Genomic DNA, 23,116 nt, shown 5'->3' on the forward strand with positions numbered 1-23,116 from the left:
GATGGTGTAAAAGTGTTAAATTTAATTAAAATCAGACTTCTTCATTAATCGGATTTTTTTCGATTATTGATTTTCGATACTTATCAGACAAATTCTGATACAAAAGCTTCGTAAGAAACATCCCAGCCACATCAAGTGCTTCGTGTTATATTTAAAACAAATCGGACCAGCTGTTTAGGAGTTTATAGAGAACGAAGTCAAACACGCACAAAAATTTCCTTTAATATAATAGTTTATACATATATATATATTATTTAATCACATAAATTAATACACACAGATATAATTTTATGCGTAAATTTTCAGTATTTACCTCAACAGTGTTCGATACATACGTAGAGTTAGGTAGTAAGTTATGAAAATATATATCGCAATTAAGCTACATAGATTATTCCGCGTTTCATTCTCGTGAGAATTCGTTAGTCTTATTCTCACAAGAATTAACGCGGAATATTCTGTGTAGCTTAATTGCCATATATGTTGTCATATATATATATTTAAATGTAGTTATATATATTTAATGTTATGACCCTTTAGGCTGTGATCATAGCGTAGTATCTGTTAACTGTGGCAAGCGGGAGCAATGGTCAAAACATTATTATTATTATTATTATTATTGTTATTGTATTCTTGTTCATTGATTTGAGCGACAGATGGTCGCTGGATCAGTTATTATGATTAGAAGAATAAACAATTAAATTGCGAAAGAAATGAGTGACGTGTAAATCGCAAAAGGAATGTGAAAATAGAAAATAGATGTAAACGTTCTTTTGGATTTGGATAAACAAATAACTAGTTGTGGATTAGATTGGTAAGAGACACGTAATTAGGTGACGTGAGAGAACACGTGATGTAGTTAGTTTTGGAGAGATTCAGTGAATTGAGGATTGACCATCAGGGCAGACAGACGTCTGGACAAGGGTGGACCGACAGCTAGGAGCGGGCTGTATGAACAGAAAATGTAGAAACTGAAGATCCTGTGAAAACCAATTGAGACAACTTTAATAAATTTATATTATAAAAATATAAAGAGTTGTTTTATGGTTTTCACAAAGAAGAACAGATGTCTCAATCGGCTTCATGGTTCGTCACGGAGCAGCAGGAAATTAAAAGAACTCTTCAAGAAAAAGGTATGAAGCATATATTATTCTTCTTACATATGAACTGTAAAATATCCCATGTAATAAGTCTCATACAGCATGATTCAAGTTACACGTCAATATCATGTCCTCCTAGCTAAACAACATACATACGATTTATACGTTTATTATCTGTCTGTTAAAAGAACAATATCTTACATCCACTAGATAACACATGACACGTTTTAATAGATCATTTCCTCCAATATAAACCAATATACAATATATATATATATATATATATATATATATATGCTGAATCAAGACAGAATAATACAAAATAAGCACATCATAATGATGTTTTTTTTCATGTGTTACAATTGTTTCGTAAGCATTTGGACAAATTTAAACATTATAATATTTAAAAATATTCCAAAAATAGATACACATCAGACACTAAAATACGTTAGTGCCAAAGCAAAACTCTTTCGTAAGACAACATATATATATATGTGTGTGTGTGTGTGTGTGTTAGAAGTAAAAAAATCTGTGTTTGAGGACACTTCTAAACCTATATATTCAACGTATTTTTCATCCACAGACTTGAAATTTGGTTTGTAGTATTCAGACATGTGAAAAACCTTTTCATCCGTTATCATCTGAATAAAGGGTGCTAAAGGGTCATAATTGAAAGATTAGCATATGGGAGTCATCTGATTTTTGCTGTTTCACGAACGTCCATGCGTTAATAGGTCATAATACAGTTTATTGATGTTAAGAGTAAGTAGTTTGAAAACACTTTTTAAAGACAGTGACCCGTGGTTTAATTGTTATCGTACTTTATTCAATGTCTTTAGGTTTTTGTTCGAGTCTTTTTTTACTTACAAGAAGTAAACTGTTTAGAAAATAATAATACTCGCATGCACCTGTTTCAGTTTCTTTCCTTTATTTCTTTACTTATAAGAAATTTAACGTTACGTTTAATACAGGCATATTTGATTATATATATATATATATTTATATATATATATATATATATATATATATATATATGTGTGTGTGTGTGTTTATATTACAGGCATTACTAACATTGAAATTATAACTTATCGTAACATTACTTAGATATATTTTTAAAATAAAAAGCGTTATTTATATTAAATATATTTTTATATCAGAAAACATTACTTGTATCACACACATTACTCGTATTATAAAAGCACTATTCATATTAAAAATATTAATTATATATACAATAGCAATTATATTTAAAACATTATTTATATTGCAAACATTTTACTTATACTAAAAATAGTTCTTATATAACACGCATTATTATATTAAAAACATTATTTATATTAAAAGTATTACTTATGCTACAAGCATTATTACATTAATATATTACGTATATTTTAAATACAACTCATACTAAAAACATTACAAATATTACTTATAGTAATCCATACATATATACACACATTACATTATGTATATGCAAGCATAGATTGTATGTCTACCTTTCACTTTTTAAATTAAATTTCTTATATTACATGATTACATGACAAGCTCGTGTTTGAGGATTGCTATTGCTTGGTGAATTAAGTTTTTCAGCAATTAGTATATAGAAAGGTTTTTAACATGTAACAGCTTGGCACAGAACAAATCCCATTCAATCTACCGTCGTCGTCGCATGTCTTATATCAATTTTCATTCTCTTTAAAAGTTCACAGACATATGCAAAACAGTAACAAAAATTAATAAAAACTTAGTAAACTAATAACTTGTAACTAAAAGTATATTCCAATTAAGCTCCAATTTGGCTTTAAAAAAAGATTAGCCTGGGTGCCCGGCGTTGCCCGGCGTTGCCCGGGTGTTTGGAGTTGTGTGTTGAGCAAAAAAGAAGTGGAAGTAGGCAGTCAGGCTCAAACTCGTCACATGAAGGCGGAAAAGAAAGTGAAAGAAAATCTGACGTCATACCTGTACTCCATGGCGCAACCTGAAGTTCAGAACGTTTAAATTAGGCAAAGTCAAACGAACCGATACGATGACTTGCAAAACTGGCTCGCAAAAAATCGACCCCTCCTGTAGAAAACAATCTTTCGATATTTGTCGTCCAAAACGTTGAGTTTTAAGATAATACCGATCTCGTTAAAATCCGTCGCCTCTGTCGAAATTTTTAGGCAGACATACATACATACATACATACACTTCAACAGACAGGCGTAACTTAACACTTGATATAGTGTTGTCTAGGATAATAGCAAAGATGGACCTAGGATAATAGCTAAGCCCGTCGTACTAGAAAGGGAGATCATCTTTTTTTTTACAAGGTGGTCATCACTTATCAAGGCCCGGAAACCACTCGGGGATAAGGGTTATTGCGTGTACAGTAAGTTAGTGTGAGATTTAATAAAGTGTCTTACTTAAGGGGGCGGTTCATCAGGAATTTGTTTATGTTGGACTTGAAGACATCCATGTTGTAGTCAGGTGGGAAACAGGCAAACGAAACAGAGTTCCACATGCGTGCACTTCTAAGAAAGAAGCTTTGTTCATGGAATCTACGTTTTGGTTTTGACACAGATAAAGAATGGGGAAAATTTTTGACAGTGGTTTCAGCTAGACGGGTGTTTTTCGTGAAAGATTAGTGAGGCGGCCAGGGATTAGAGCTTAGTCGAGCACTTGCCATGGAAGTAATGATAAAACAAAGCCAGGCTCGCAACGTCTCTCCTGTGGGAAAGAGGTTGCAGGGAAGAGAAAAGGGCATTCCCCACTAAGCCACGAAGCCTATTTTGTACTTTGTCAAGGCAGGATAGGCTGTTTTTAGCAGCTCCTGCGGTGATGTGGCAGCAGTATCCCATCCTTGGACGTACTTAGATCTAGATAGAGAATTGCATCAGCAGTGATATATCTACTGGAGCGGTAGAAGGGTCCTACCATTTTCCAGCGACCTTGGCAACAGACTTGATGTACGTGTTCCATTTCAGGTCAGGAGTAAAAGTCAAGCTCAGAAGCTTGTCAAAAGATCCTCCGTTGTGGTTTATATGAAAAATGTATCTTAATTAACGATACCTTTTTACAAGTCTTATTTATCGTCTTATTCGAGTTTTACTCAATCTGACGGAACACATGATTATTATCTGTCTAGTGTCTAGTATTAACAAGAAAGAACCGGCCTAAATACTTAGACTGGAAAATGAAGCGATCAGTTAGTGATCGCCATTCATCGTCTCTTTCATTTTTTTTTCTGTTGTCAACGAACTGAGCTAAATTGTTGGTACCTATGTAGTATAATGACTATCATATCGTTGGAATCGGTCCAGCGGCTTACGAAAATTACTGAAAGAAACTCTCGTTTTTCTTTTTGCACAAAAGTAAGCTAATTTCTTCTGCGAAGAAAGATATTATGTCTGTCAGTCTAAAGCTAATTCATTGAAAGATCAATTGAAAAATTAAAACAATATATTTTAGTAAATTTTGAACAATTATTACGAACTTTTGGAAAGTACTCCCTCCTACTTAGAATTTTCCTTAGACATATAACCCCTAATTACAATAGTCCCTTACGTCGTAGTTGCAATTTGCCTTGCTTTCATGAATAAAAGTTTTGCAAAATTAATAATCAGCTTGTTTGGTTGCATTTTTTTAATGTATAATCGAGTGCATGTAAGATAATATATAATTTTTCAATATAAACGTTATCAGTAAATTATCTGTAGAAAATAAATAACGGTGAAAAATGCAAAAGGACGAGCAGATGTTTTACTTATATCTCATCGTATCTGCTGTTGTAATCAAAGCTTTACAAATAAAAAAAAAAAAAACAAAGTCGATGTTTCGGTGGGCCAACCAAAGAGACAGGAGCAAAGTGAAACTAGCGGAGGAGAGCGAATGCTTAGCATCCTCATCCTGACAGTCGTATGACTGATGACTTCTCAGCAATGGTTATCTCTTCTGCTCTCCTGCCCGTAAAGATGATGCATTTAAAGAACATAACCGCTTTCGTTCTGTTAACAAAGAAAATATCAGAATAAACAATCAGCCAGCTCTTTGTTTAGACTCCTCACTTTTTGACTTCATCATTGGTGTAATTATCAAAACGGGGACGCCTTACTCGATTAGTACTTTCACACACGCGAAAATAGAAAAAGCAGTAACAAATAGATGTTTAGCTTTACTTAGCTATTGCTTAAGATTTCTTAAAACACTTAGGAGATACGTTTAGGTACGATAACTCTAGAGTAAATGTGGCACTGCGTTGACTGCAATGATACTAGCTAAGAGTAAAATAGTCATTTATCTTAGATAAGACAAAGAAAGTTCAATGATCTTCATTGTGCACGACACTTGTGATTGCTCTGTGCCTAATTTTGTCACATTGCATTATAATTTGTAGCCTGTTACTAATTCCATGTTTAGAAGGTGAATTTCTTATTGATTAAATGTCTTTAAGTCGTGAAAACTATTTCGGTACTAATATAATAAGAAAGCTCAGAAGTTGTTAATAAATATCAGCTCAAAAATATTGCAATGACAGTTTGATGAAGTCATATATAAAACTGAGAATCAGTAATCAGCGTATTTGTTGGAAAATTTATATGTACCAAGCGAATGATCACCTAATGCACGTGAGATGTCTTGCGAGATTATAAATTCTCATCTTTGGTCTGTTTGCTTACATAGTCATATCTCCATGATTGCAGATAAATGTATAACTCACGGAACAGAGAATTATTAAACATAATGATGTTACTGTCCGGATATAACCATGGAATTTGAAAGGCAGGAAAATTAAATTATATATATATATATATATATATATATATATATATATATATATATATACATATATATATATATATATATATATATATATATATATCAGAACCTACTCCGTTTAAATATTTGTACAAAAAGCTCATAGAGTACTAAAATTGATGACAATTTGGTAATACTATGTTGTGTATGTGCTTTGAAGTCTAGGGAGAGATGAGTGCCGCCAGGCTATTCTTGTACAAAACACGTTACATGCAATAATGAACTGAACTATATATATATATATATATATACATATATATATATATATATATATATATATATATATATATATATATATATGAAAGGGAACTTGTCCGATGAACAAATTAAGTGAACCCTTTTTCAACAATTGTGAATAACATATGTGTCAGACCGTGCAAGCCAGCTAATGGCATTAAATCACCATCCGGCCCACTGACGTCTTATTGTATCACTGACAATTCACACAATTACAGTGAGGGTCGTGATGAACATTTTGATGACTAGCGTTTGTGAAGATGATGCAATGTATATATATATATATATATATATATATATATATATATATATATATATATTTATATATATATACATGTGTATCTGTATAAGAATACAGCTACATTTCTAATTCCAAGTTTTTATTAATTTTATTTTTATTTCTTTCAGCATGTTAAAGATTCTATACGTTTTCACAGCAACTGTTTCGTTTTGTAGAACCAATATGTTATCTTCATGTCAATACTTAATTTATTCCTCCTAGACTTTTCTAAAAGAATAGAAATAATTCTGGCCAGGTTAATCATCAGACCTAAAGCATATGTAAAAACAAATATTACATATTTTTTATTGCCGTCATTTGTAACTTGAGAATAAGCTAATTTAATCTTATTTCGCTTATTTCTTAAACAATTTTCCACATGGTTTTAACTTACACTCATGAATTATTATTTAATAATTTATAATCAAAAACAATTATTTCTTTTCTAAATCATGCTTACCGTGTTTATATCCATAATAGGTTATTTAGTACGAAATAAACAATTTACTAAAACGAAACGGACCTACGATATATCGTATTAATTTTATATGTATAAGCTTACGATTTTTAATCTTTTTTATTAATTTTTGACGCTAAAAGATATAAATTATTTATATTGAAAGTAATTAAAAGAAAATAATTCTATTTAAATGAGTATGTAAATTGTTTAATAATTTTCATGTAAAGGTTTTGTAAAATACAGTACTCTGAAGAACATTACTCTGAATTAGAAATAAACTTAATTATTTCCCTTATATTTAATATAACTTTACTGGCCGATTCATTAAATATTAATGATTATTATTATTATGATAATTTTATAATAATTAATATGCATTATTATTATTATTATTATTATTATTATTATTATTATTATTATTAACATCCTCATCATCATAATTAAGCAATAAATAATTATTTTAATTTTATGTATTTTTATTGTAAAAATTAAAGATGCATTAACAGTCATTTTAACGATTATATTTCGATTATTTATTAGGGTCCTTCTTACTTTATATTTCAACAACCCTCAATCCTTTTTACAATAAGACCCAATATATATTAATCGTTAATTTCCACTCACACACGCTCTGTTTTAGCGAGGATAAAGTTTGCCTGATAATGATATAAACAGGTCTGTCCCACCCCCGGTCTTTTATTTAGTCAATTTTCCTTAGGCATTATTATATGATATGATTGGAGCGTACAAAGGGTGCAAAGCCCAGATTTACTATATATATTTATATATACTACATTCTATCACTTTCTAATATAGTCCATTTTAATTTGTATTTAGTTTTATCTGCGCATAGTGTATTTACCTCTTGAGCTAAATATTTTGTTTTGCTATTTACTTTAGTTATTTTAAATGATTATATACGTTACGAAATCTGTCCTTAAACTGACAATTCGTCGACCCTACGTATGGTTATGGTTTTATTATTTTCAATGACTTCGCATTTATATACTATGACTTAAACATAACATTAACCTTCCAAGTTACATTCATTAGTATTTCTAGACTATGTGTGGCCTTGCATCATTTATTTCTTAATCCATTATTGCAGTGCAATAACTTCTAGTTTTCGCTAAGTTAGTAGTTGCTCAGAATGATAATTTAACTGTATTTCGAGTAATGACGTTTTATTAAATTACTTCCTTTTATGGAAGTTTTATGAAGAATTTCATGAAATTCCTTTGCTAAATTATTTTATGTGCTTTGTGTAAGGCTGTTTAAACTATACGCAATTTCTACTCTTATTTCTCTTCTTATTGCAATATACGACATATTTCTGTGGGGTTCTTATAGTATTCTGATCAGTTATTTTCATTTGTAATATTGTTTTTATAATGTTTACGACTATAATGATCCATGACCATATTTATGATATAACCTAAGATGGTGTATCTGTTTTAAAATTTATTTCCCTTGGTTCACTGCATTCATGTTTAATTTAATTAATTTCATTAGTATATCTTGATTAAGCTAATGCAAACAAGACCTCCTGTCCTCCCCTATTTCGAGCGTATGTTTCCTTGTTGCTATCATGAATAATGCAAACATGGCACACATCTAAAACCAAATTACAAATATTTAAATGATTCTAATATTTAGTCTCGCTTATCTACGTATTTCAATTATAGAAATAAAAATACCCGATGTTCACTCGGTTCATAGTTGGGAGTGCATAATCGTGACCTACAGTCAAAAGTCGGCGTGTTAAAAAGGGTTGGTCAATTAATCAATAAGAAAACACATTCTTAATTGAAGAAATTGTGTTCAGTTCTGAGATTTTATTTGATGTACGTCAACAGTTGTAGAAATAGTTGTGTGGAAACGCTTTGATTAAACCGTTTTGAAGGAATATCAAAGATGTCTAGTTCCGAGGCCTTTACCCATCGACTTTCTTATTTGGATTTCTGCTTCCGTAGTACATTAATACACCGTGTTCTGTCGATACCAATGCATATTAACAGTGTAACTTCGAGAAAGCTGATACTCCCCACCACACACGTGGAGTGTTTATTATGGTAAAGCTGTATTTTGTGCATCGCATGATGCTGAGGTGCATGAATAGTAGACAACCCCAGAAGCTAGCTCCGAAAAGTACCATCTTTCTGCAAAAGTTACATATATATATATATATATATATATATATATATATATATATATATAACTGCGAAAGTTTTATATACATATATATATAACTTTCGCAATATATATATATTTATATATATATATAGATATATATATATATATATATATATATATAAGGCATCCTTCAGTCTTGCCAGACTGTGGATACCCACTGTAAGCGTGCGTACGTGTGCAATTTTTGTGGCAAGAGTTGTGCAATCCCCAAACACATCTTTCCTTAGTACACATTGTTTAATAACAGTAGCAAGTGGAGATTCAGAACGACTGGAAACAATACCAAGATAAGCGTAATAATAAACAATACGAATATAAGAGTAAACGGTTAATAAAACATGTTTAAAAACAGTTTGAAAAAGAGTTTAAAACATATTTAATCTGAAAAGGAAACACTTGATAAGTGGATAGTCCTTAATCCGCGGAGTTTCGAAGAAATAATTTCCTTCTCATCAGAGGGTGAGATTAGCAAAATACGGGATCGGATTTTGCATACAAAAGTATTTGATGAAACTGCAAATAAGTCAAAGATCTTACTTGATAACAAAAAGTAAAGCAGAGGGAATGATAACAAAAAGTGAAGCAGAGGGAATATGGTGAAGAAAAAGGTGATTACACGTGAATGGATAGTCTGGTGAACGGTAAATAATCCAATGACGGTAAAATCCAAAAATATTACTCCGAGAAAGTTAATTGAATTTCCATCCAAGGAAATCACGTAATTGGAAGATGGTCCAAAATAATAAATATGTTTTTAACTCTTTTTCAACATGTTTTATTAACTGTTTGCTCTTATTATAAGCTCTATCTCCTATTTGGTTTTATCGAGCTTTTACATTTGGTTGAGATTACTTTATAAATATTAATTCTTTAATATTTATAATATACTTTAGTTTTACCATCTTGGATCATTTTCGTAAATTTAATTGTAATTTATATATATATATATATATATATATATATATATATATATTTATATATATATATATATATATATATATATATATATATATATATATATATATAAAGTGGTTTTGTTTTTGATTTTTAAATATATTAAGGTTAATGTCTCCGCCACGGAGAACCGGTGTTTTTCTAAGAAAGTCGCCCATTTTTTATTTGGACATATTTTTTATTTATTTATTTATTATTTATTTAGGTATTTTTAAACAGTAATCTACGGACACGCGTGTTTCGGAGCCCTACTCCTCATCAGCGTAGCTTGACTGTTGGTAGGATTCGAACCTTGTATTTTATGTATTTCAGTCCAGCACCCTATTCCATTCTGCTATGATGCCATAGACGATTTACTGCTTAGTTTTCATCTTTCATCTGTTTAAGTGGTTTTGTTTTTGATTTTTATATATATATAGTAATCCACATACAGTACGGCTAGATAAGCAACTACCTCAAGCCATTATCGAAAGCCAACCGCCATAACGACAGTCGTAGCTTCTAATCGTTACGCTATTTGGCTGAAGCTGGCAAAGAATTAACAATGGTTCGACATTGTCCAAATACCTAATATCAATTTGCTTACACAAAGAGCATCGCTTAATATTCTAATGCTAATTTGTATATATATAAATATATATATATATATATTTATATATATAGCTTAGGGTGATAGGGGAAAAGAGCCAGCACAATTCTATGAGATGAGACTTATCTGGACATTATAAAGCTCAACATGTATTAATGGAGCTAAAGGAGTTGGAAATGAAGATACAGAACTATATATTGGTGGATATAGATTGGTTCATTTATTCAATAAGGAAATACAATCGATTAGTTGGGGGATTGAAGGGACTCTATCTTCATATATATATATATATATATATATATGTGTGTGTGTGTGTGTGTGTGTATATTTCACGCGCATATATATATGTATGTATATATATATATATATATATATATATATATTTCACGCCCATATATATATATATATATATATATATATATATCACGCGCAGGCACAATTACAGTAGGTATCATTAGTCTGTCAAGACTGAAGAAAGCCTTATATATATATATATATATATATATATATATATATATATATATATATATATATAAGTTAATTTAGTATCCAACTAAATGGCTACATATAGGCATACATGTTTCGGCGAAAACCCGGCAAGGGAATCGCTTCGTCAGGCCAAAGACATCTCTTTTATTTTGGCTCTGTCTAAACATTGAGCACTCTTTTGGTAGACACACTTAATAATTACTACCAATACAATACACTATATATATATATATATATATATATATATATATATATATATATATATGAGATAAAAAAATTTCAGAAAGATGATACTTTTCGGATCTAGCTTCTGGGTTTGTCTACTAGTCATGCACTCCAGCATCATATATATATATATATATATATATATATATATATATATATATATATATATATATATATATATACACGGCCAAATAACATCGATACTCCAGTTCCCGCTGGATCACCTAGTTAAACAACGTTGACGCGGGTGGCAATTTAGGACTTTCACGTGCTGTAGCTGCTGTCTCCGCTGATCTGGGCATTTCCAATCATTCTGGACTTGTTCTTACCACTGGACTCAAACACCGCCGATTCAGGAGATGTATGGTTAGTGATTGCTCAACCCTTGCCTCATGATTACATACGCAGATGCCCCTACAGGGGTATCATTTCTCTTTCCATGCTAAATGGAGGCATCGAATATTATATTTAGGCTATAACCTCCTCTGATACCAAATATACGTTTTAGATTCTAATTAATGGGCATCTTACGTATGACAAGAGTTCAGCTATAATATCGCGCAATATCACTAGATGTGTGCATGTTAACAGGTTTAATTATAGTTTGTGTAATATATGCTTTCCTGTGTAATTATAATTATTATCTTACATACAACGTTGAAATAGAATTCCTGGGAATGTATGTGTGAGATTGATAAATATGATAACGGCAAATCTAAAAATATTCTATTAATTCCCCTTTGCATTATTATATCGTTTATGCATTTTATGTCTGCTTTCTGCCCTAAGCCTAACTGCAAGCATTAGGCTAATTCTAACCGTTCGATATAAGAAGAAATTTTCAAAGATGTGCACACTCTTCTTTTTGAAATTACTTTTTAAATATCTCTTTTTATATTTTCGGACATTTTTTAAATATTTTGCTTAATTATTGTTCATGTTGATTTTTGATAGAAAATATGTAATATTTATATTACTAGCCGTTCAGCCCGGCTTTTCTCTGGCTCTACGTACTGTTCATTACGTTTTGTGCATATATATATACATATATATATATATCTATATATATTTAAAAGTTTGACTCATGATCAGGTAAACTACATCTAAAATTTCAAGTGTTTAGACCTAAAATTGGCGAAAGAAGGAAGTTGCAAAGGTCAACTCTTTCAACTTTGACTTCTTGGCAGCCAAATTTTCGCCCCAAAACGAGTTATAACGCTTGCCGCATGTCTGAATACCCTTTATGTAAAATTGAAAATGTTTAGACCTAATATTGGCTGAATAGTTTGCTAGAGACCGTAAAGGTAAAATCTTTTGAACTTTGAACTCTTGGCAGTCAGATTTTGGGTCGGAAACCGATTTAAAATATTTTCCCCAAACCTCAATACTCTTTATGTTAAATCTTAAGTCTGTAGAATGAAAATTGACGGAGTAGTTTTGTAGGAAAATGTACATACACAGTAACACACACACAAACACTTTCACTTTTATAGATATATAGATTATTTAACACTTTTAAATATTTTCAATAAATTCTTCTAATATTTTCCAATCTTTATTCCATATATATGTGAAATATATTTTAATATATTTCCATATTATTTTCAGTGATTTCTCAATATTTTCTAATATAATTGTTTAATATTTGTTTAAATATTTTAAAAATATTTGTGTACTAATAATGCAAAATATTTTAAACTAACATATTGCACTACACTACTACATCTCATCTGAATTTGTCTTTGATTCATGAGATTTAAAAAATATATTTTCTTAAATTTATATATTTCTTTCAAAGGTTTTATTTTATATTTTTCAATGATGTTATTTTCAATATTGTTGTTACATAATTTTTGTACTGTACAATATAGTTAATGCACCTTTTGTTATTATAATTGTCTTATTTTCTTTTTTCTACACTCTGACCCAGAGACCTTAGACTAGTCAATGTATAGTCGAATGGTAGCGTTATAGAGGTACTAGCCGGCCGCCGACACTACCCGGTCGTAAAATACGTAAAATACGCTTAAGTATGATAGTTTGATTAATGCATATTTCTTATTTATTACTATATTATACTGAACTCAGTATATAGTAGTGATTCTGTTTTTTTTTAAATGACTCGTGCGATACAACCGAGCATTAAAACCATAGCGTTTAGCTTTCTATTACTTATTATAAGGGATGACGTATATTATATATTTGTTGTTGCTCATATTGGAGACATAGACATGATACATATAATACACATTGAGATGGGATAGAAGAGATATATAGATAGAAGAGATTGACATTTATACAATTTAACAGTTCTGGGAGTGTTTCTATAAACATTATCTTTCTTTAACACATATTTTTGAGATGAGGATTTTCAGTCTTTTATCATAATGAAGGACCATTAATTATTTCTTGATACTAAGAGGGAGGCACATTCTTAAGATGATAGAGACACATTCTTAGATGAGTTTATACGCAAAGTTTGTATAATACAAATTCACAATACCTTTGTTGTTGAATGACATAACGCGAAGACGACAGTTACAAAATATGATGATGTTCGTTTAATCCATTCGACCGGTCAATGGCTTCTCTCTCTTACTCTCTCCTCTCCTAAAGCTCTAACTATATTGAGAACTACACATTGCATGACCAAACAACGTTCGTATCGACCCCGTAGCCTGACATGCCTCACGTTGTCTAAAATATGACCAAAACACGTGCATCGACCACAGATGCTCGCAAAGAAAAATTCTCTAACCTCATTTCCGACTAACCTATTTTACAATAATGTTTGTTCGGATCTTGATAGCCTCAATTTTAATTTAATTTCATTTCATTAACAAAATTGCATCATTAAATTCCTTTTTCAATTACATTACTAACAAGGAATTCCTTTTCAATAGCATATCTGTATTATTTATTTTAAACTTATGATCGGAATTCTTAATTCTAAACCTAGCTTCCCAGGTTCGAAGTCTCGGACTATCCTATCTAATTTTTATTCACTTACAAGAACATGCGACTGTTCATTAACATTACTAATACTTTTTCCTTTGACGTTAATACCTGAACTATGAAGATATGTTTGCTGCAAGGATAAAAGTTAAAGCATTAACCAATAGCGATCAGAATAATGCATACACATTTTAATCTTTCTGATTTTTAGAGGATAATTGATTATTCGTATTATATGTCATCTGTAGATTACTGGTCTCATTGTATTATTTTTACAACGTTTCGGCGGGTGTAATTTCTGACCTTCTTAAGGTGTATCTTGTCAAACTTGGGAATATTTCTGTCGAACTCCGGAATGTTCCTGTTATACATAGAAACGCGTAGCGTAGTGAATAATGTACTCGGTAAAATCCAGATGTAAGTTAAACTTTTGTGGGCGATGAATGTTTGATCCTCAGTGCGGACAATGTAAAAAATATAATTACTATTTACTTAGGACGTCTGTCCAGTCATGGTTGACTCAACGAGATCATGCTACCCTCGCAGATGGAATAAAGGATTCGGTTCGAAATCCCGTGCGTTCGACAGAAAGATTCCCGAGCTCAACAGAAATCTTCCCAGTTAGACAGACATATTTCTGAGTCAGACAAGATTCACATTGAAAAAGTCGTAGGTTACATGCATCAAAACACATTGAAAACAACACTCAAGATAATAATAGTAATCCGAAAATGCTAAATAATACGAATCTGCCGTCTTATCACTGTTTATCTATAAAGAAAAAAAGACATACATCTTTTCTTGTAAGATTATCAGTAAGAAAACCGATCGAAATGATAAAAACAAGTAAAATTATCTATATTTGTTATCATTAGAAACACGTTAAACTTTAACTCAATAAAGTGTAAATGTAATCATTTGCATCGATTAGATAAAACTAACAATAAAACTAGAAATAAATTTTCAATAATCTTTTCACAGACTTTGCTTCATATGTTAGCCAAAAAAAAGCCGTCATTTGTCGATATACGTTATAGAGTAAATAATGTAGTGCATCTAAATCATTTCTTCAGTAATTATCAGGTCGACAATTATTGATCGAAATGAGCACCATCAGAATCAATACACCTTTGGCAGCGCGAAACAAGTTTATTTATGTTAGTAACGTAAACACATTTCGTTCTGGAGGTTATGAAGTCGCCGAAGACATTTTTGATATCGTTTAAGTTTTTGAAACATTTCTCACGCAGAAAGTTATTGAGATGCTTGAAAAAGTGGTAGTCGGTAGGTGAGAGGCCTGAAGAGTGTGGCAGATGAGGTAGAGTTTCGCAGCCTAATTCCTTCAACTTCTGCGGGGTCGGTTTAGCAACATGCGGTTTGGCATTGTCGTGGGGGAGAATTGGACCTTTTCTTTTGACTAATGCTGTGTTGTCGAAGTTTCTGATGCATTTCATACATTTGTTGAGAGAAATCCGCTATAATGGTTTCGTCTGCATTCAAAAAACTGTAATGGATAAGACCGGTCGCAGACCACCAAATATTTAGCATAATCTTCTCTTGGTGCAACTCTGTCTTCGGGTAGTGTTGTGGGGCTTTGTAGGCGTCTATCCACTGAGTTGAGCGTCGCCGGTTGTCGCAAAGAACCCACTTTTCATCGCAAGTCGCAACCTGATGTTGCGTAAAAGAAGGGAAGATGACACCTCAGAACGGCGTTACTATTGGTTGTCGTTCAATTCGTGAGGCATCCATTTATAATTTTTTTTTTGTCTTTCCAATCTGTCTTAAATTGTTAGAAATCGTCGTTTACGCAAGCTCTCGAACAGTTGTGCGCGGATTGGCTTCGGTTAAGATGCTTAATTGATCGTTGTCAACATCCGATGGCCGACCACTACATTCATAATCTTCAAGACTCTCGTCGCCGCCACGAAATTTCTTAAACAACCATTGTTTAGTAGTGATCCCTCAGTCAAACGTTTCGTTGATATCAGGAGCTGTTTCATAAGCTTTTCGGCCTAGCTTAAATATTTTCCATATTGTATTAAATATTCTGAAAGTAAGGCGCAATTGTTTTAAAATGATTTAACTTAAACGATGAGATAGAGCGAAAAACACATTTTAACATTGCATATGAAGTAAAGGTATTATAAAGAAAACTGTTGTGAAAATGCATCACTTGGAATTAAAATGAAAAATTCCGCATAAACCTTCTTGTCAATATTTCTTACACATTTTCTACAAATCTACAATCAGATCATGTATGAAGTAATGTTGTCATATTTAGAATGGTAACTCACTGGGTCATTTGAGAGTTCAACTGCAGAAACATATTTGTAATCTGATTAGTCCCACCTTTTATTCTTTTTGCACCCTCTCTCCCTCATAAAAGTTTTAATTGGATATCTAATGTGAACATAGACCACACGATATTTTGCAAGCAGATACAATCAAAAAACTTAATGCAATCATTAGATTCTTTATATAATTTTATCAGATAAAATTTGTTTGAAGTTGATATAGTTTTTTTTAATTGCATACACAGACCAGAAGATGTAAAGACAGATAAACAGAAATAAAGAAACATTACGAACATATTACAGATTTATTTACATTTGCAATCAAACGTAATAAATTCTCGAAAGAATTTGGAAAACGATTCATAATATCTGTTTATTAAAGGGCCCCATGAGAATTCCACGGTTTTATATAGCATCACATTTATGTTGCATATGTGCATTCTATGGAGATCTAGTGCAAAATGAGACCTCGCTATTATTCAAAATATACACATACTTATAAAAGTACTATAGTTTATACTGTTTTTGATTTTTATTGTTATTTATCTGAAAAATCCTTGTAAGGGTCTGTAATATATTTCCTTATATAGACGCCCGGTGGGAAGGTAAACCCACCGTAACATATTTGTACGGAACAGATACTACCATTTGATCATAGAACGGAGGTAAAAAATTGTGTTTAAGTCTAGTTTCCTGTTCAACACGACAGTGACATCAGGGATGTGACAATAACTAATTAGTTTACGACACGGAATGACAACCTGTCTGTGCTGTGTTCGAATTATGTTCATTCACAAAATAACTTCACATGGGGATGTTCGCAACTTTCAAGTGTCACTTCTGTACGTACCCAACATTTGATTAAGAAAAATTCTAGCTAAACAGATATCAGGGAAGCGAATTCCGAAAATAACCGTCTGATTCATAGGACTGATGCTCAATAACGCGTATGCAAATTGGCAAGCGTGCTCGGGCATGCGTCTGAAGAATAAAAAAAAAACACCACGTAGTCGAAATGAAACAAAGTAGAAGCCGAAGGAGATGGGCGTTTAAAATGAAGGCGAAAATGGGCTGGCTGTGGCTAGCGTGCGGTCGGAAGAAAGAGAAACGCGAATCAAGTGAGATGGACATGTGGCAGCGAGAGACTTTTTAGGTTGTGTCGAGACGGAAGAGTGAAGGTAATAAATACATTTGTTAAAAAAGAAAAGTATCAACCCGGATTTTTTTATTTTTCTTCATCTGTTCTTTTGCGGCAGTACACATGTTATACATATTCTGTAACTGTTTGTCTTAAGAGAAATTACTCTAGTTAAAACAATTGTAATAAAACTAATCTTAATAGTATAATTTATATTACTTAACACTAACACTATTGTAGTATCTTTTAATATGGTGTATCTTTTCCGTTTTGATGCGGCAATCCACTAACGTATTACATCTTGACTTGGAAGATAGTAGTGTAGTATATGTTCGTTTTTGATGATGCACTCTTTACAGTTTTTAAATACCTTTTTTATGGGGGGGATCAGTATAATATACATGCATTCTTCATGATAACATCCTTCTAGATATTTTTAACGCATATTAACAAAAACCATGCAGCCGAATTGGGTGTATATATGCTATTATTTTTCTAATAAATCATACTCCTAACATCAACATCGTACAATTGCCTAAAGATAATAAGATCCAAATCCATTGTCTAGGTGTTTGAAATAATTTTAAACAAAATCGCATGGCGAGTCTGTTTATCGTTGTATGAGACTTTCGCTGACAAGTGTTTATGTAAAACGTTTTAGTTGCCCAACAGGAAGAAAAATTACTTTAGTAAAAAAAAAAAACTAAGACAAAAAAAACTGCCGATTAATCAGATGTCTAATATGTTCATCTGATTAATTCAGGTACTTAGGATGATGTTGGGGAAGGTATGAAAGCCTTTTTTGCGGTCATTATCCCAGTCCGGTATCCTCATATTAACATTTTTTTTGTTTTTTTCTTCTGTCTATAGTTTTCAATTCATTTATGATAAAAGTAAAAATATATCGAACGCTGTTTTGGTGATCGATAACCCCACGCTATTATTGTAAAACTTTCTTATATAAAATACTAGCAGTTCAGCTGCGCTTTGTTCAGGCCTTATATGCTGTTCATAACTTTATGTGCATATGTGTATATATATTTAAAATTTTGACTCATGTTCAGGTAACCTACATCTAAAATTTCAAGTGTTCAGACTCAAAATTGGCGGAAGTGTTTGGTAAACTCTGCAAAGGTCAACTCCTTCAACTTTAACCTCGTGGCAGCCAAATTTACATCCAAAAACTGATTAAAAAGCTTGCTGTATTTCTGAATACCCTTTGTGTAAATTTTCAAATATTTAGACCCAAAATTAGCTGAATAATTTGCATGACACCAGAAAAATCAAATGTTTTGAACTTTGACCTCTTGGCAGCCAAAATTTCAGCTAAAAAACGATTATGCCTGAATGCACTTTGTCTAAAATTTCAGATGCTAAGATCAGAATTTGGCTGAGTAGTTTGGTAGAGATCGCAGAGGTAATTTTTTTTTAACTTTCAGCCTAACTTTGACCCTTAACATTTATTTTTTGGCCTGAAATCAAATTAAAAAGTTTGATTCATGTCCAAGTATCCTCCATCTAAAATTCTAAGTTTTTAACACGTACTCCTCCATCCTCCATCTAAAATTCTAAGTTTTTAACACGTACTCCTCCATCCTCCATATAAAATTCTAAGTTTTTAACACGTACTCCTCCATCCTCCATCTAAAATTCTAAGTGTTTAACACGTACTCCTCCATCCTCCATCTAAAATTCTAAGTTTTTAACACGTACTCCTCCATCCTCCATATAAAATTCTAAGTGTTTAGACTCCAGTATTTTTATTTGACTAAAGTCTTTTCGATGTGTCACATGGTTTCATGGAAACCAGCTAATATTTAATAAAATTCACACTCCTTTCCACAGTTCAACCATATTGCGTACAAATAAACTTCATATTTGCTTAACTTGTAGAAAAAGTTGCAATCATAAAACTATGTCTTGCTATGTTTTGGTTTCATTTTCGATTCTAGCTGATAGCACTTAAATCATATTTTTATTTACATTTGAGACTGACTATATATTAGGTACAGTATAACATACAATGATCGACTCTATAATAATAAATACGAAATTGATTTATTTTTTAATGAATCACCACTTGTTAAGATAAAAAAGTCACTCGAGGATAAAGATTAATCAGTTGAATGAAATTTGAATAGAATGATGAAGAATATTATAAGATGATTAAAAATGATGAATGAGATCAACAAAGTTTGATTACTTATTAGGTTAGTTTATAGTATTTACTTGTTGATATTGTACTTGAATTGAACCGTGTTGTTGTATCTATGGAAGCAGACTCCTGATACAGTGACAATTTTTGTTCATGAAAATAACTTGTAGAGATTCAACAATTTTAGTAAATGTAACATTTAAATACTTATTAGAAGAGAAGTACGGATTCATTGTAATCACAAAAAGATGTGAATTAAAATTTGAATTACGTTTTTAAATTTTTGAGATGAGGATTAGTTATTCATATTATGTGGAATCTTCGGACTACTGTTTTCACCTTGAGTGTCATTTTTACAATGTTTCGATCGACGTAACCTCCGACCTTATTCAGGTGTATCTTGTCGAACTCGAGAATTTTTCTGTCGAACTCAGGAATTTTGACGAAATTTTGAAGGAAACTCTTAATTTACTTCACGGGGTAGCATGCTCTCTTTTTCCGTCAGCCATGGTTGGATAGAAGTTCTAAGTAATTTGCAATTGTATTTTTCGGTCCCCCACTGAAAATTGAACCTTCCACCTCCAGGACACATTAGGTTAGATGACTTGGAAAATAAATTGTAAAAGTGATATTCTCCTGAATGTTGAAGGTTCAATTCTCAATGTGGACAACTAAAAATACAATTGCGAATTACTTTGAATCTTGCCATGGCAGAAGAAAAGTATGCTACCCTGCGTGAAGTAAATAAATGGTTCTCTTCGAAATTCCATCCAAATCTCCGAGTTCGACAGAAACAATACGTGAGTTCGACAAGATACACCTGAACAAGGTTGGAGGTTACATCGATCAAAATATTGTAGAAATGGAACTCAAGATGAGAACAGTAGTTCGAAGAATCCAAATAATACGAAAGCTAGAACTGTACTTTAGAAAAAATAACTGCATGGACCGAGTCCAATGTCGCCTTGGAAGATTTGAATTGAAGTTTAAATTTTACTTTAGAATAAATAACTAGCTGACTCCTATCTCGTCGTTGCCCTTGAAGATTCGAATTAAGGTTGAATTGTACTTTAGATAAAATAACGATATATAATTATATCTATAACATCATTTTCGTACTGCTTCATAGAATAAATCAATGAAAAACTTTTGAAGATAATCTTGTTGATAAAAATACTAAAACGAGATGAATATCTTTTAATTGTTATGGTTTGAAGTTAAATTAACGATAAAGAACTAACAATTTAATGGAAAGCAACCGGGAGATCCCCATGCTGTCATTAGTTTGAAACCCAAGAGGACATTTGAAGTCTGTCTAAATAATTAGTCTTCTTTTCGATTATTGTGCATCTGTTTTTGTTTGTAGTTTGTGCATGATAATTTCGCATCCATTTCAAAGTGATGGGAAATGGGAATTTTAGGAAATGTAATTATATGACCATGACGAAATGCGTTTAACAAAATGAAAATTGCGGACAGATCTTTATCAGTCTTGTGCCTTCTCTCCTCCTATCATTTACGCACACATGTCTACGCTGACACAGGCAAACGGTTATATACACAAGTGCTCACTGGAACGCACCACGCCCAGTGTAATCATTGTCAGCCCCGAGAGTGTTGCGGTACCAATCAATTCCCAATGCCCGCCGCCATTAGGCAATTGTGTCCTCCACCCTCTCATGCTTTTCCGACTTTCATATCAGTTAATGCACTGACCTCTTTGCTACTCAGGTGGCGTCCTGTCCGTTACCCGTTACTCCCGAGAGGCGTGTGCCAATAAGTCTCACCAAAATAATAAAACGATGATGTGTTTTTTGCTTGGTTTCAGAATTTCATTCATTTAATATCCCATTCTACCAATCACTGGTTTCTGTCACAGAACTATACGTGAGGTGGGGGAAGGAGAGAGTGTTTTCACTCGGTTTTTAACCTCGCATTTGTTGTAGTGTAAGCTCCTGTCGTGACGGTGGGCCACGCAGTTCTAATGAACGATGGATTCTGTCGACTGGCCTAACTATGGCCCCGTACAAGTGGCAACTCGATCCATCAAAGCGTGGCTTCTCATGTTGTCTGCACTCCTCAATTGTTCCGTGTATAAACGAGAGTTTGCAATAAAAAAAAAAAATTTTTTTTAAAAACGACTGTAATAGAAAAAAAAACAGAAACTCATTAAGTTTTCCTTTACTTGGATCATTTGTTCTCGAATTTTAGCAAGAAAACATTAATAGATTTTAATGTGACTACACATTTCTATTCCAATACACTCTTTATACAAATTGTTAAGATAATGGTAGGAGTATTCGCTAACGGGCCGGGAGACTAGAGTTCCATCTCTAACCGAGTCATACCAATGGCTTTAATATGTTACTTGATAGCATCTAGCTAAACACTAATCATCATAAGGCGATGATAAAAGGTAATCTTGAAAAAGGAGTGCATTCCTAGTGTAGTAGTTAATGAAAATGAAACCCTTGTGCCGCTCCCGACTATGGCCGACAACTTTACTTTTACTTATGCTAATGTTGAGTCACCCATTATCAAGATCAAATGCTACTCGAGAATAAGATTAAAATAAAATAAAACAAAACTTACAATTAAATTTACCAAAATGATCCAAGATGGTAAAACTAAAGTATATTATAAATATCAAAGAATTAATATTTATAAAGTAATCTCAACCTGATGTAAAAGGTCGATAAAACCAAATAGGATATATAGCTTATAATCAGAGTAAATAGTAAATAAAACATGTTAAAAACACTTTGAAAAAGAGTTAAAACATATTTAATTAAAAAAGGAAACACGAAATAAATGGATAGTCCTTAATCCGCGGAGTTTTGAAGAAATACTTTCCTTCTCATCAGAGGGTAGGAAATAGCAAAATGCGGGATCGGATCTTGCTTGCAAAAGTATTTGATGAAACTGCAAGTGAGTCAAAGACCTTACTTGATAACAAAAAGTGAAGCATATATATATATATATATATATATATATATATATATATATATATATATATATATATATATACGAGCAAAACGTTAATAAAACATGTTAAAAACACTTTGAAATGAGTTAAAAACATATTTAATCTGAAAAGGAAACACTAGATAAGTGGATAGTCCTTAATCTGCGGAGTTTCGAAGAAATACTTTCCTTCTCATCAGAGGGTAGGAAATTGAAAAATGCGGGATCGGATTTTGAATGCAAAAGTATTTGATGAAACAACAAGTAAGTCAAAGATCTTACTTGATAACAA

This window comes from Euprymna scolopes, chromosome 27 (genome assembly GCF_053919585.1).
Source record: "Euprymna scolopes isolate OS-2025 chromosome 27, ASM5391958v1, whole genome shotgun sequence".
NCBI classification, from domain to species: domain Eukaryota; kingdom Metazoa; phylum Mollusca; class Cephalopoda; order Sepiida; family Sepiolidae; genus Euprymna; species Euprymna scolopes.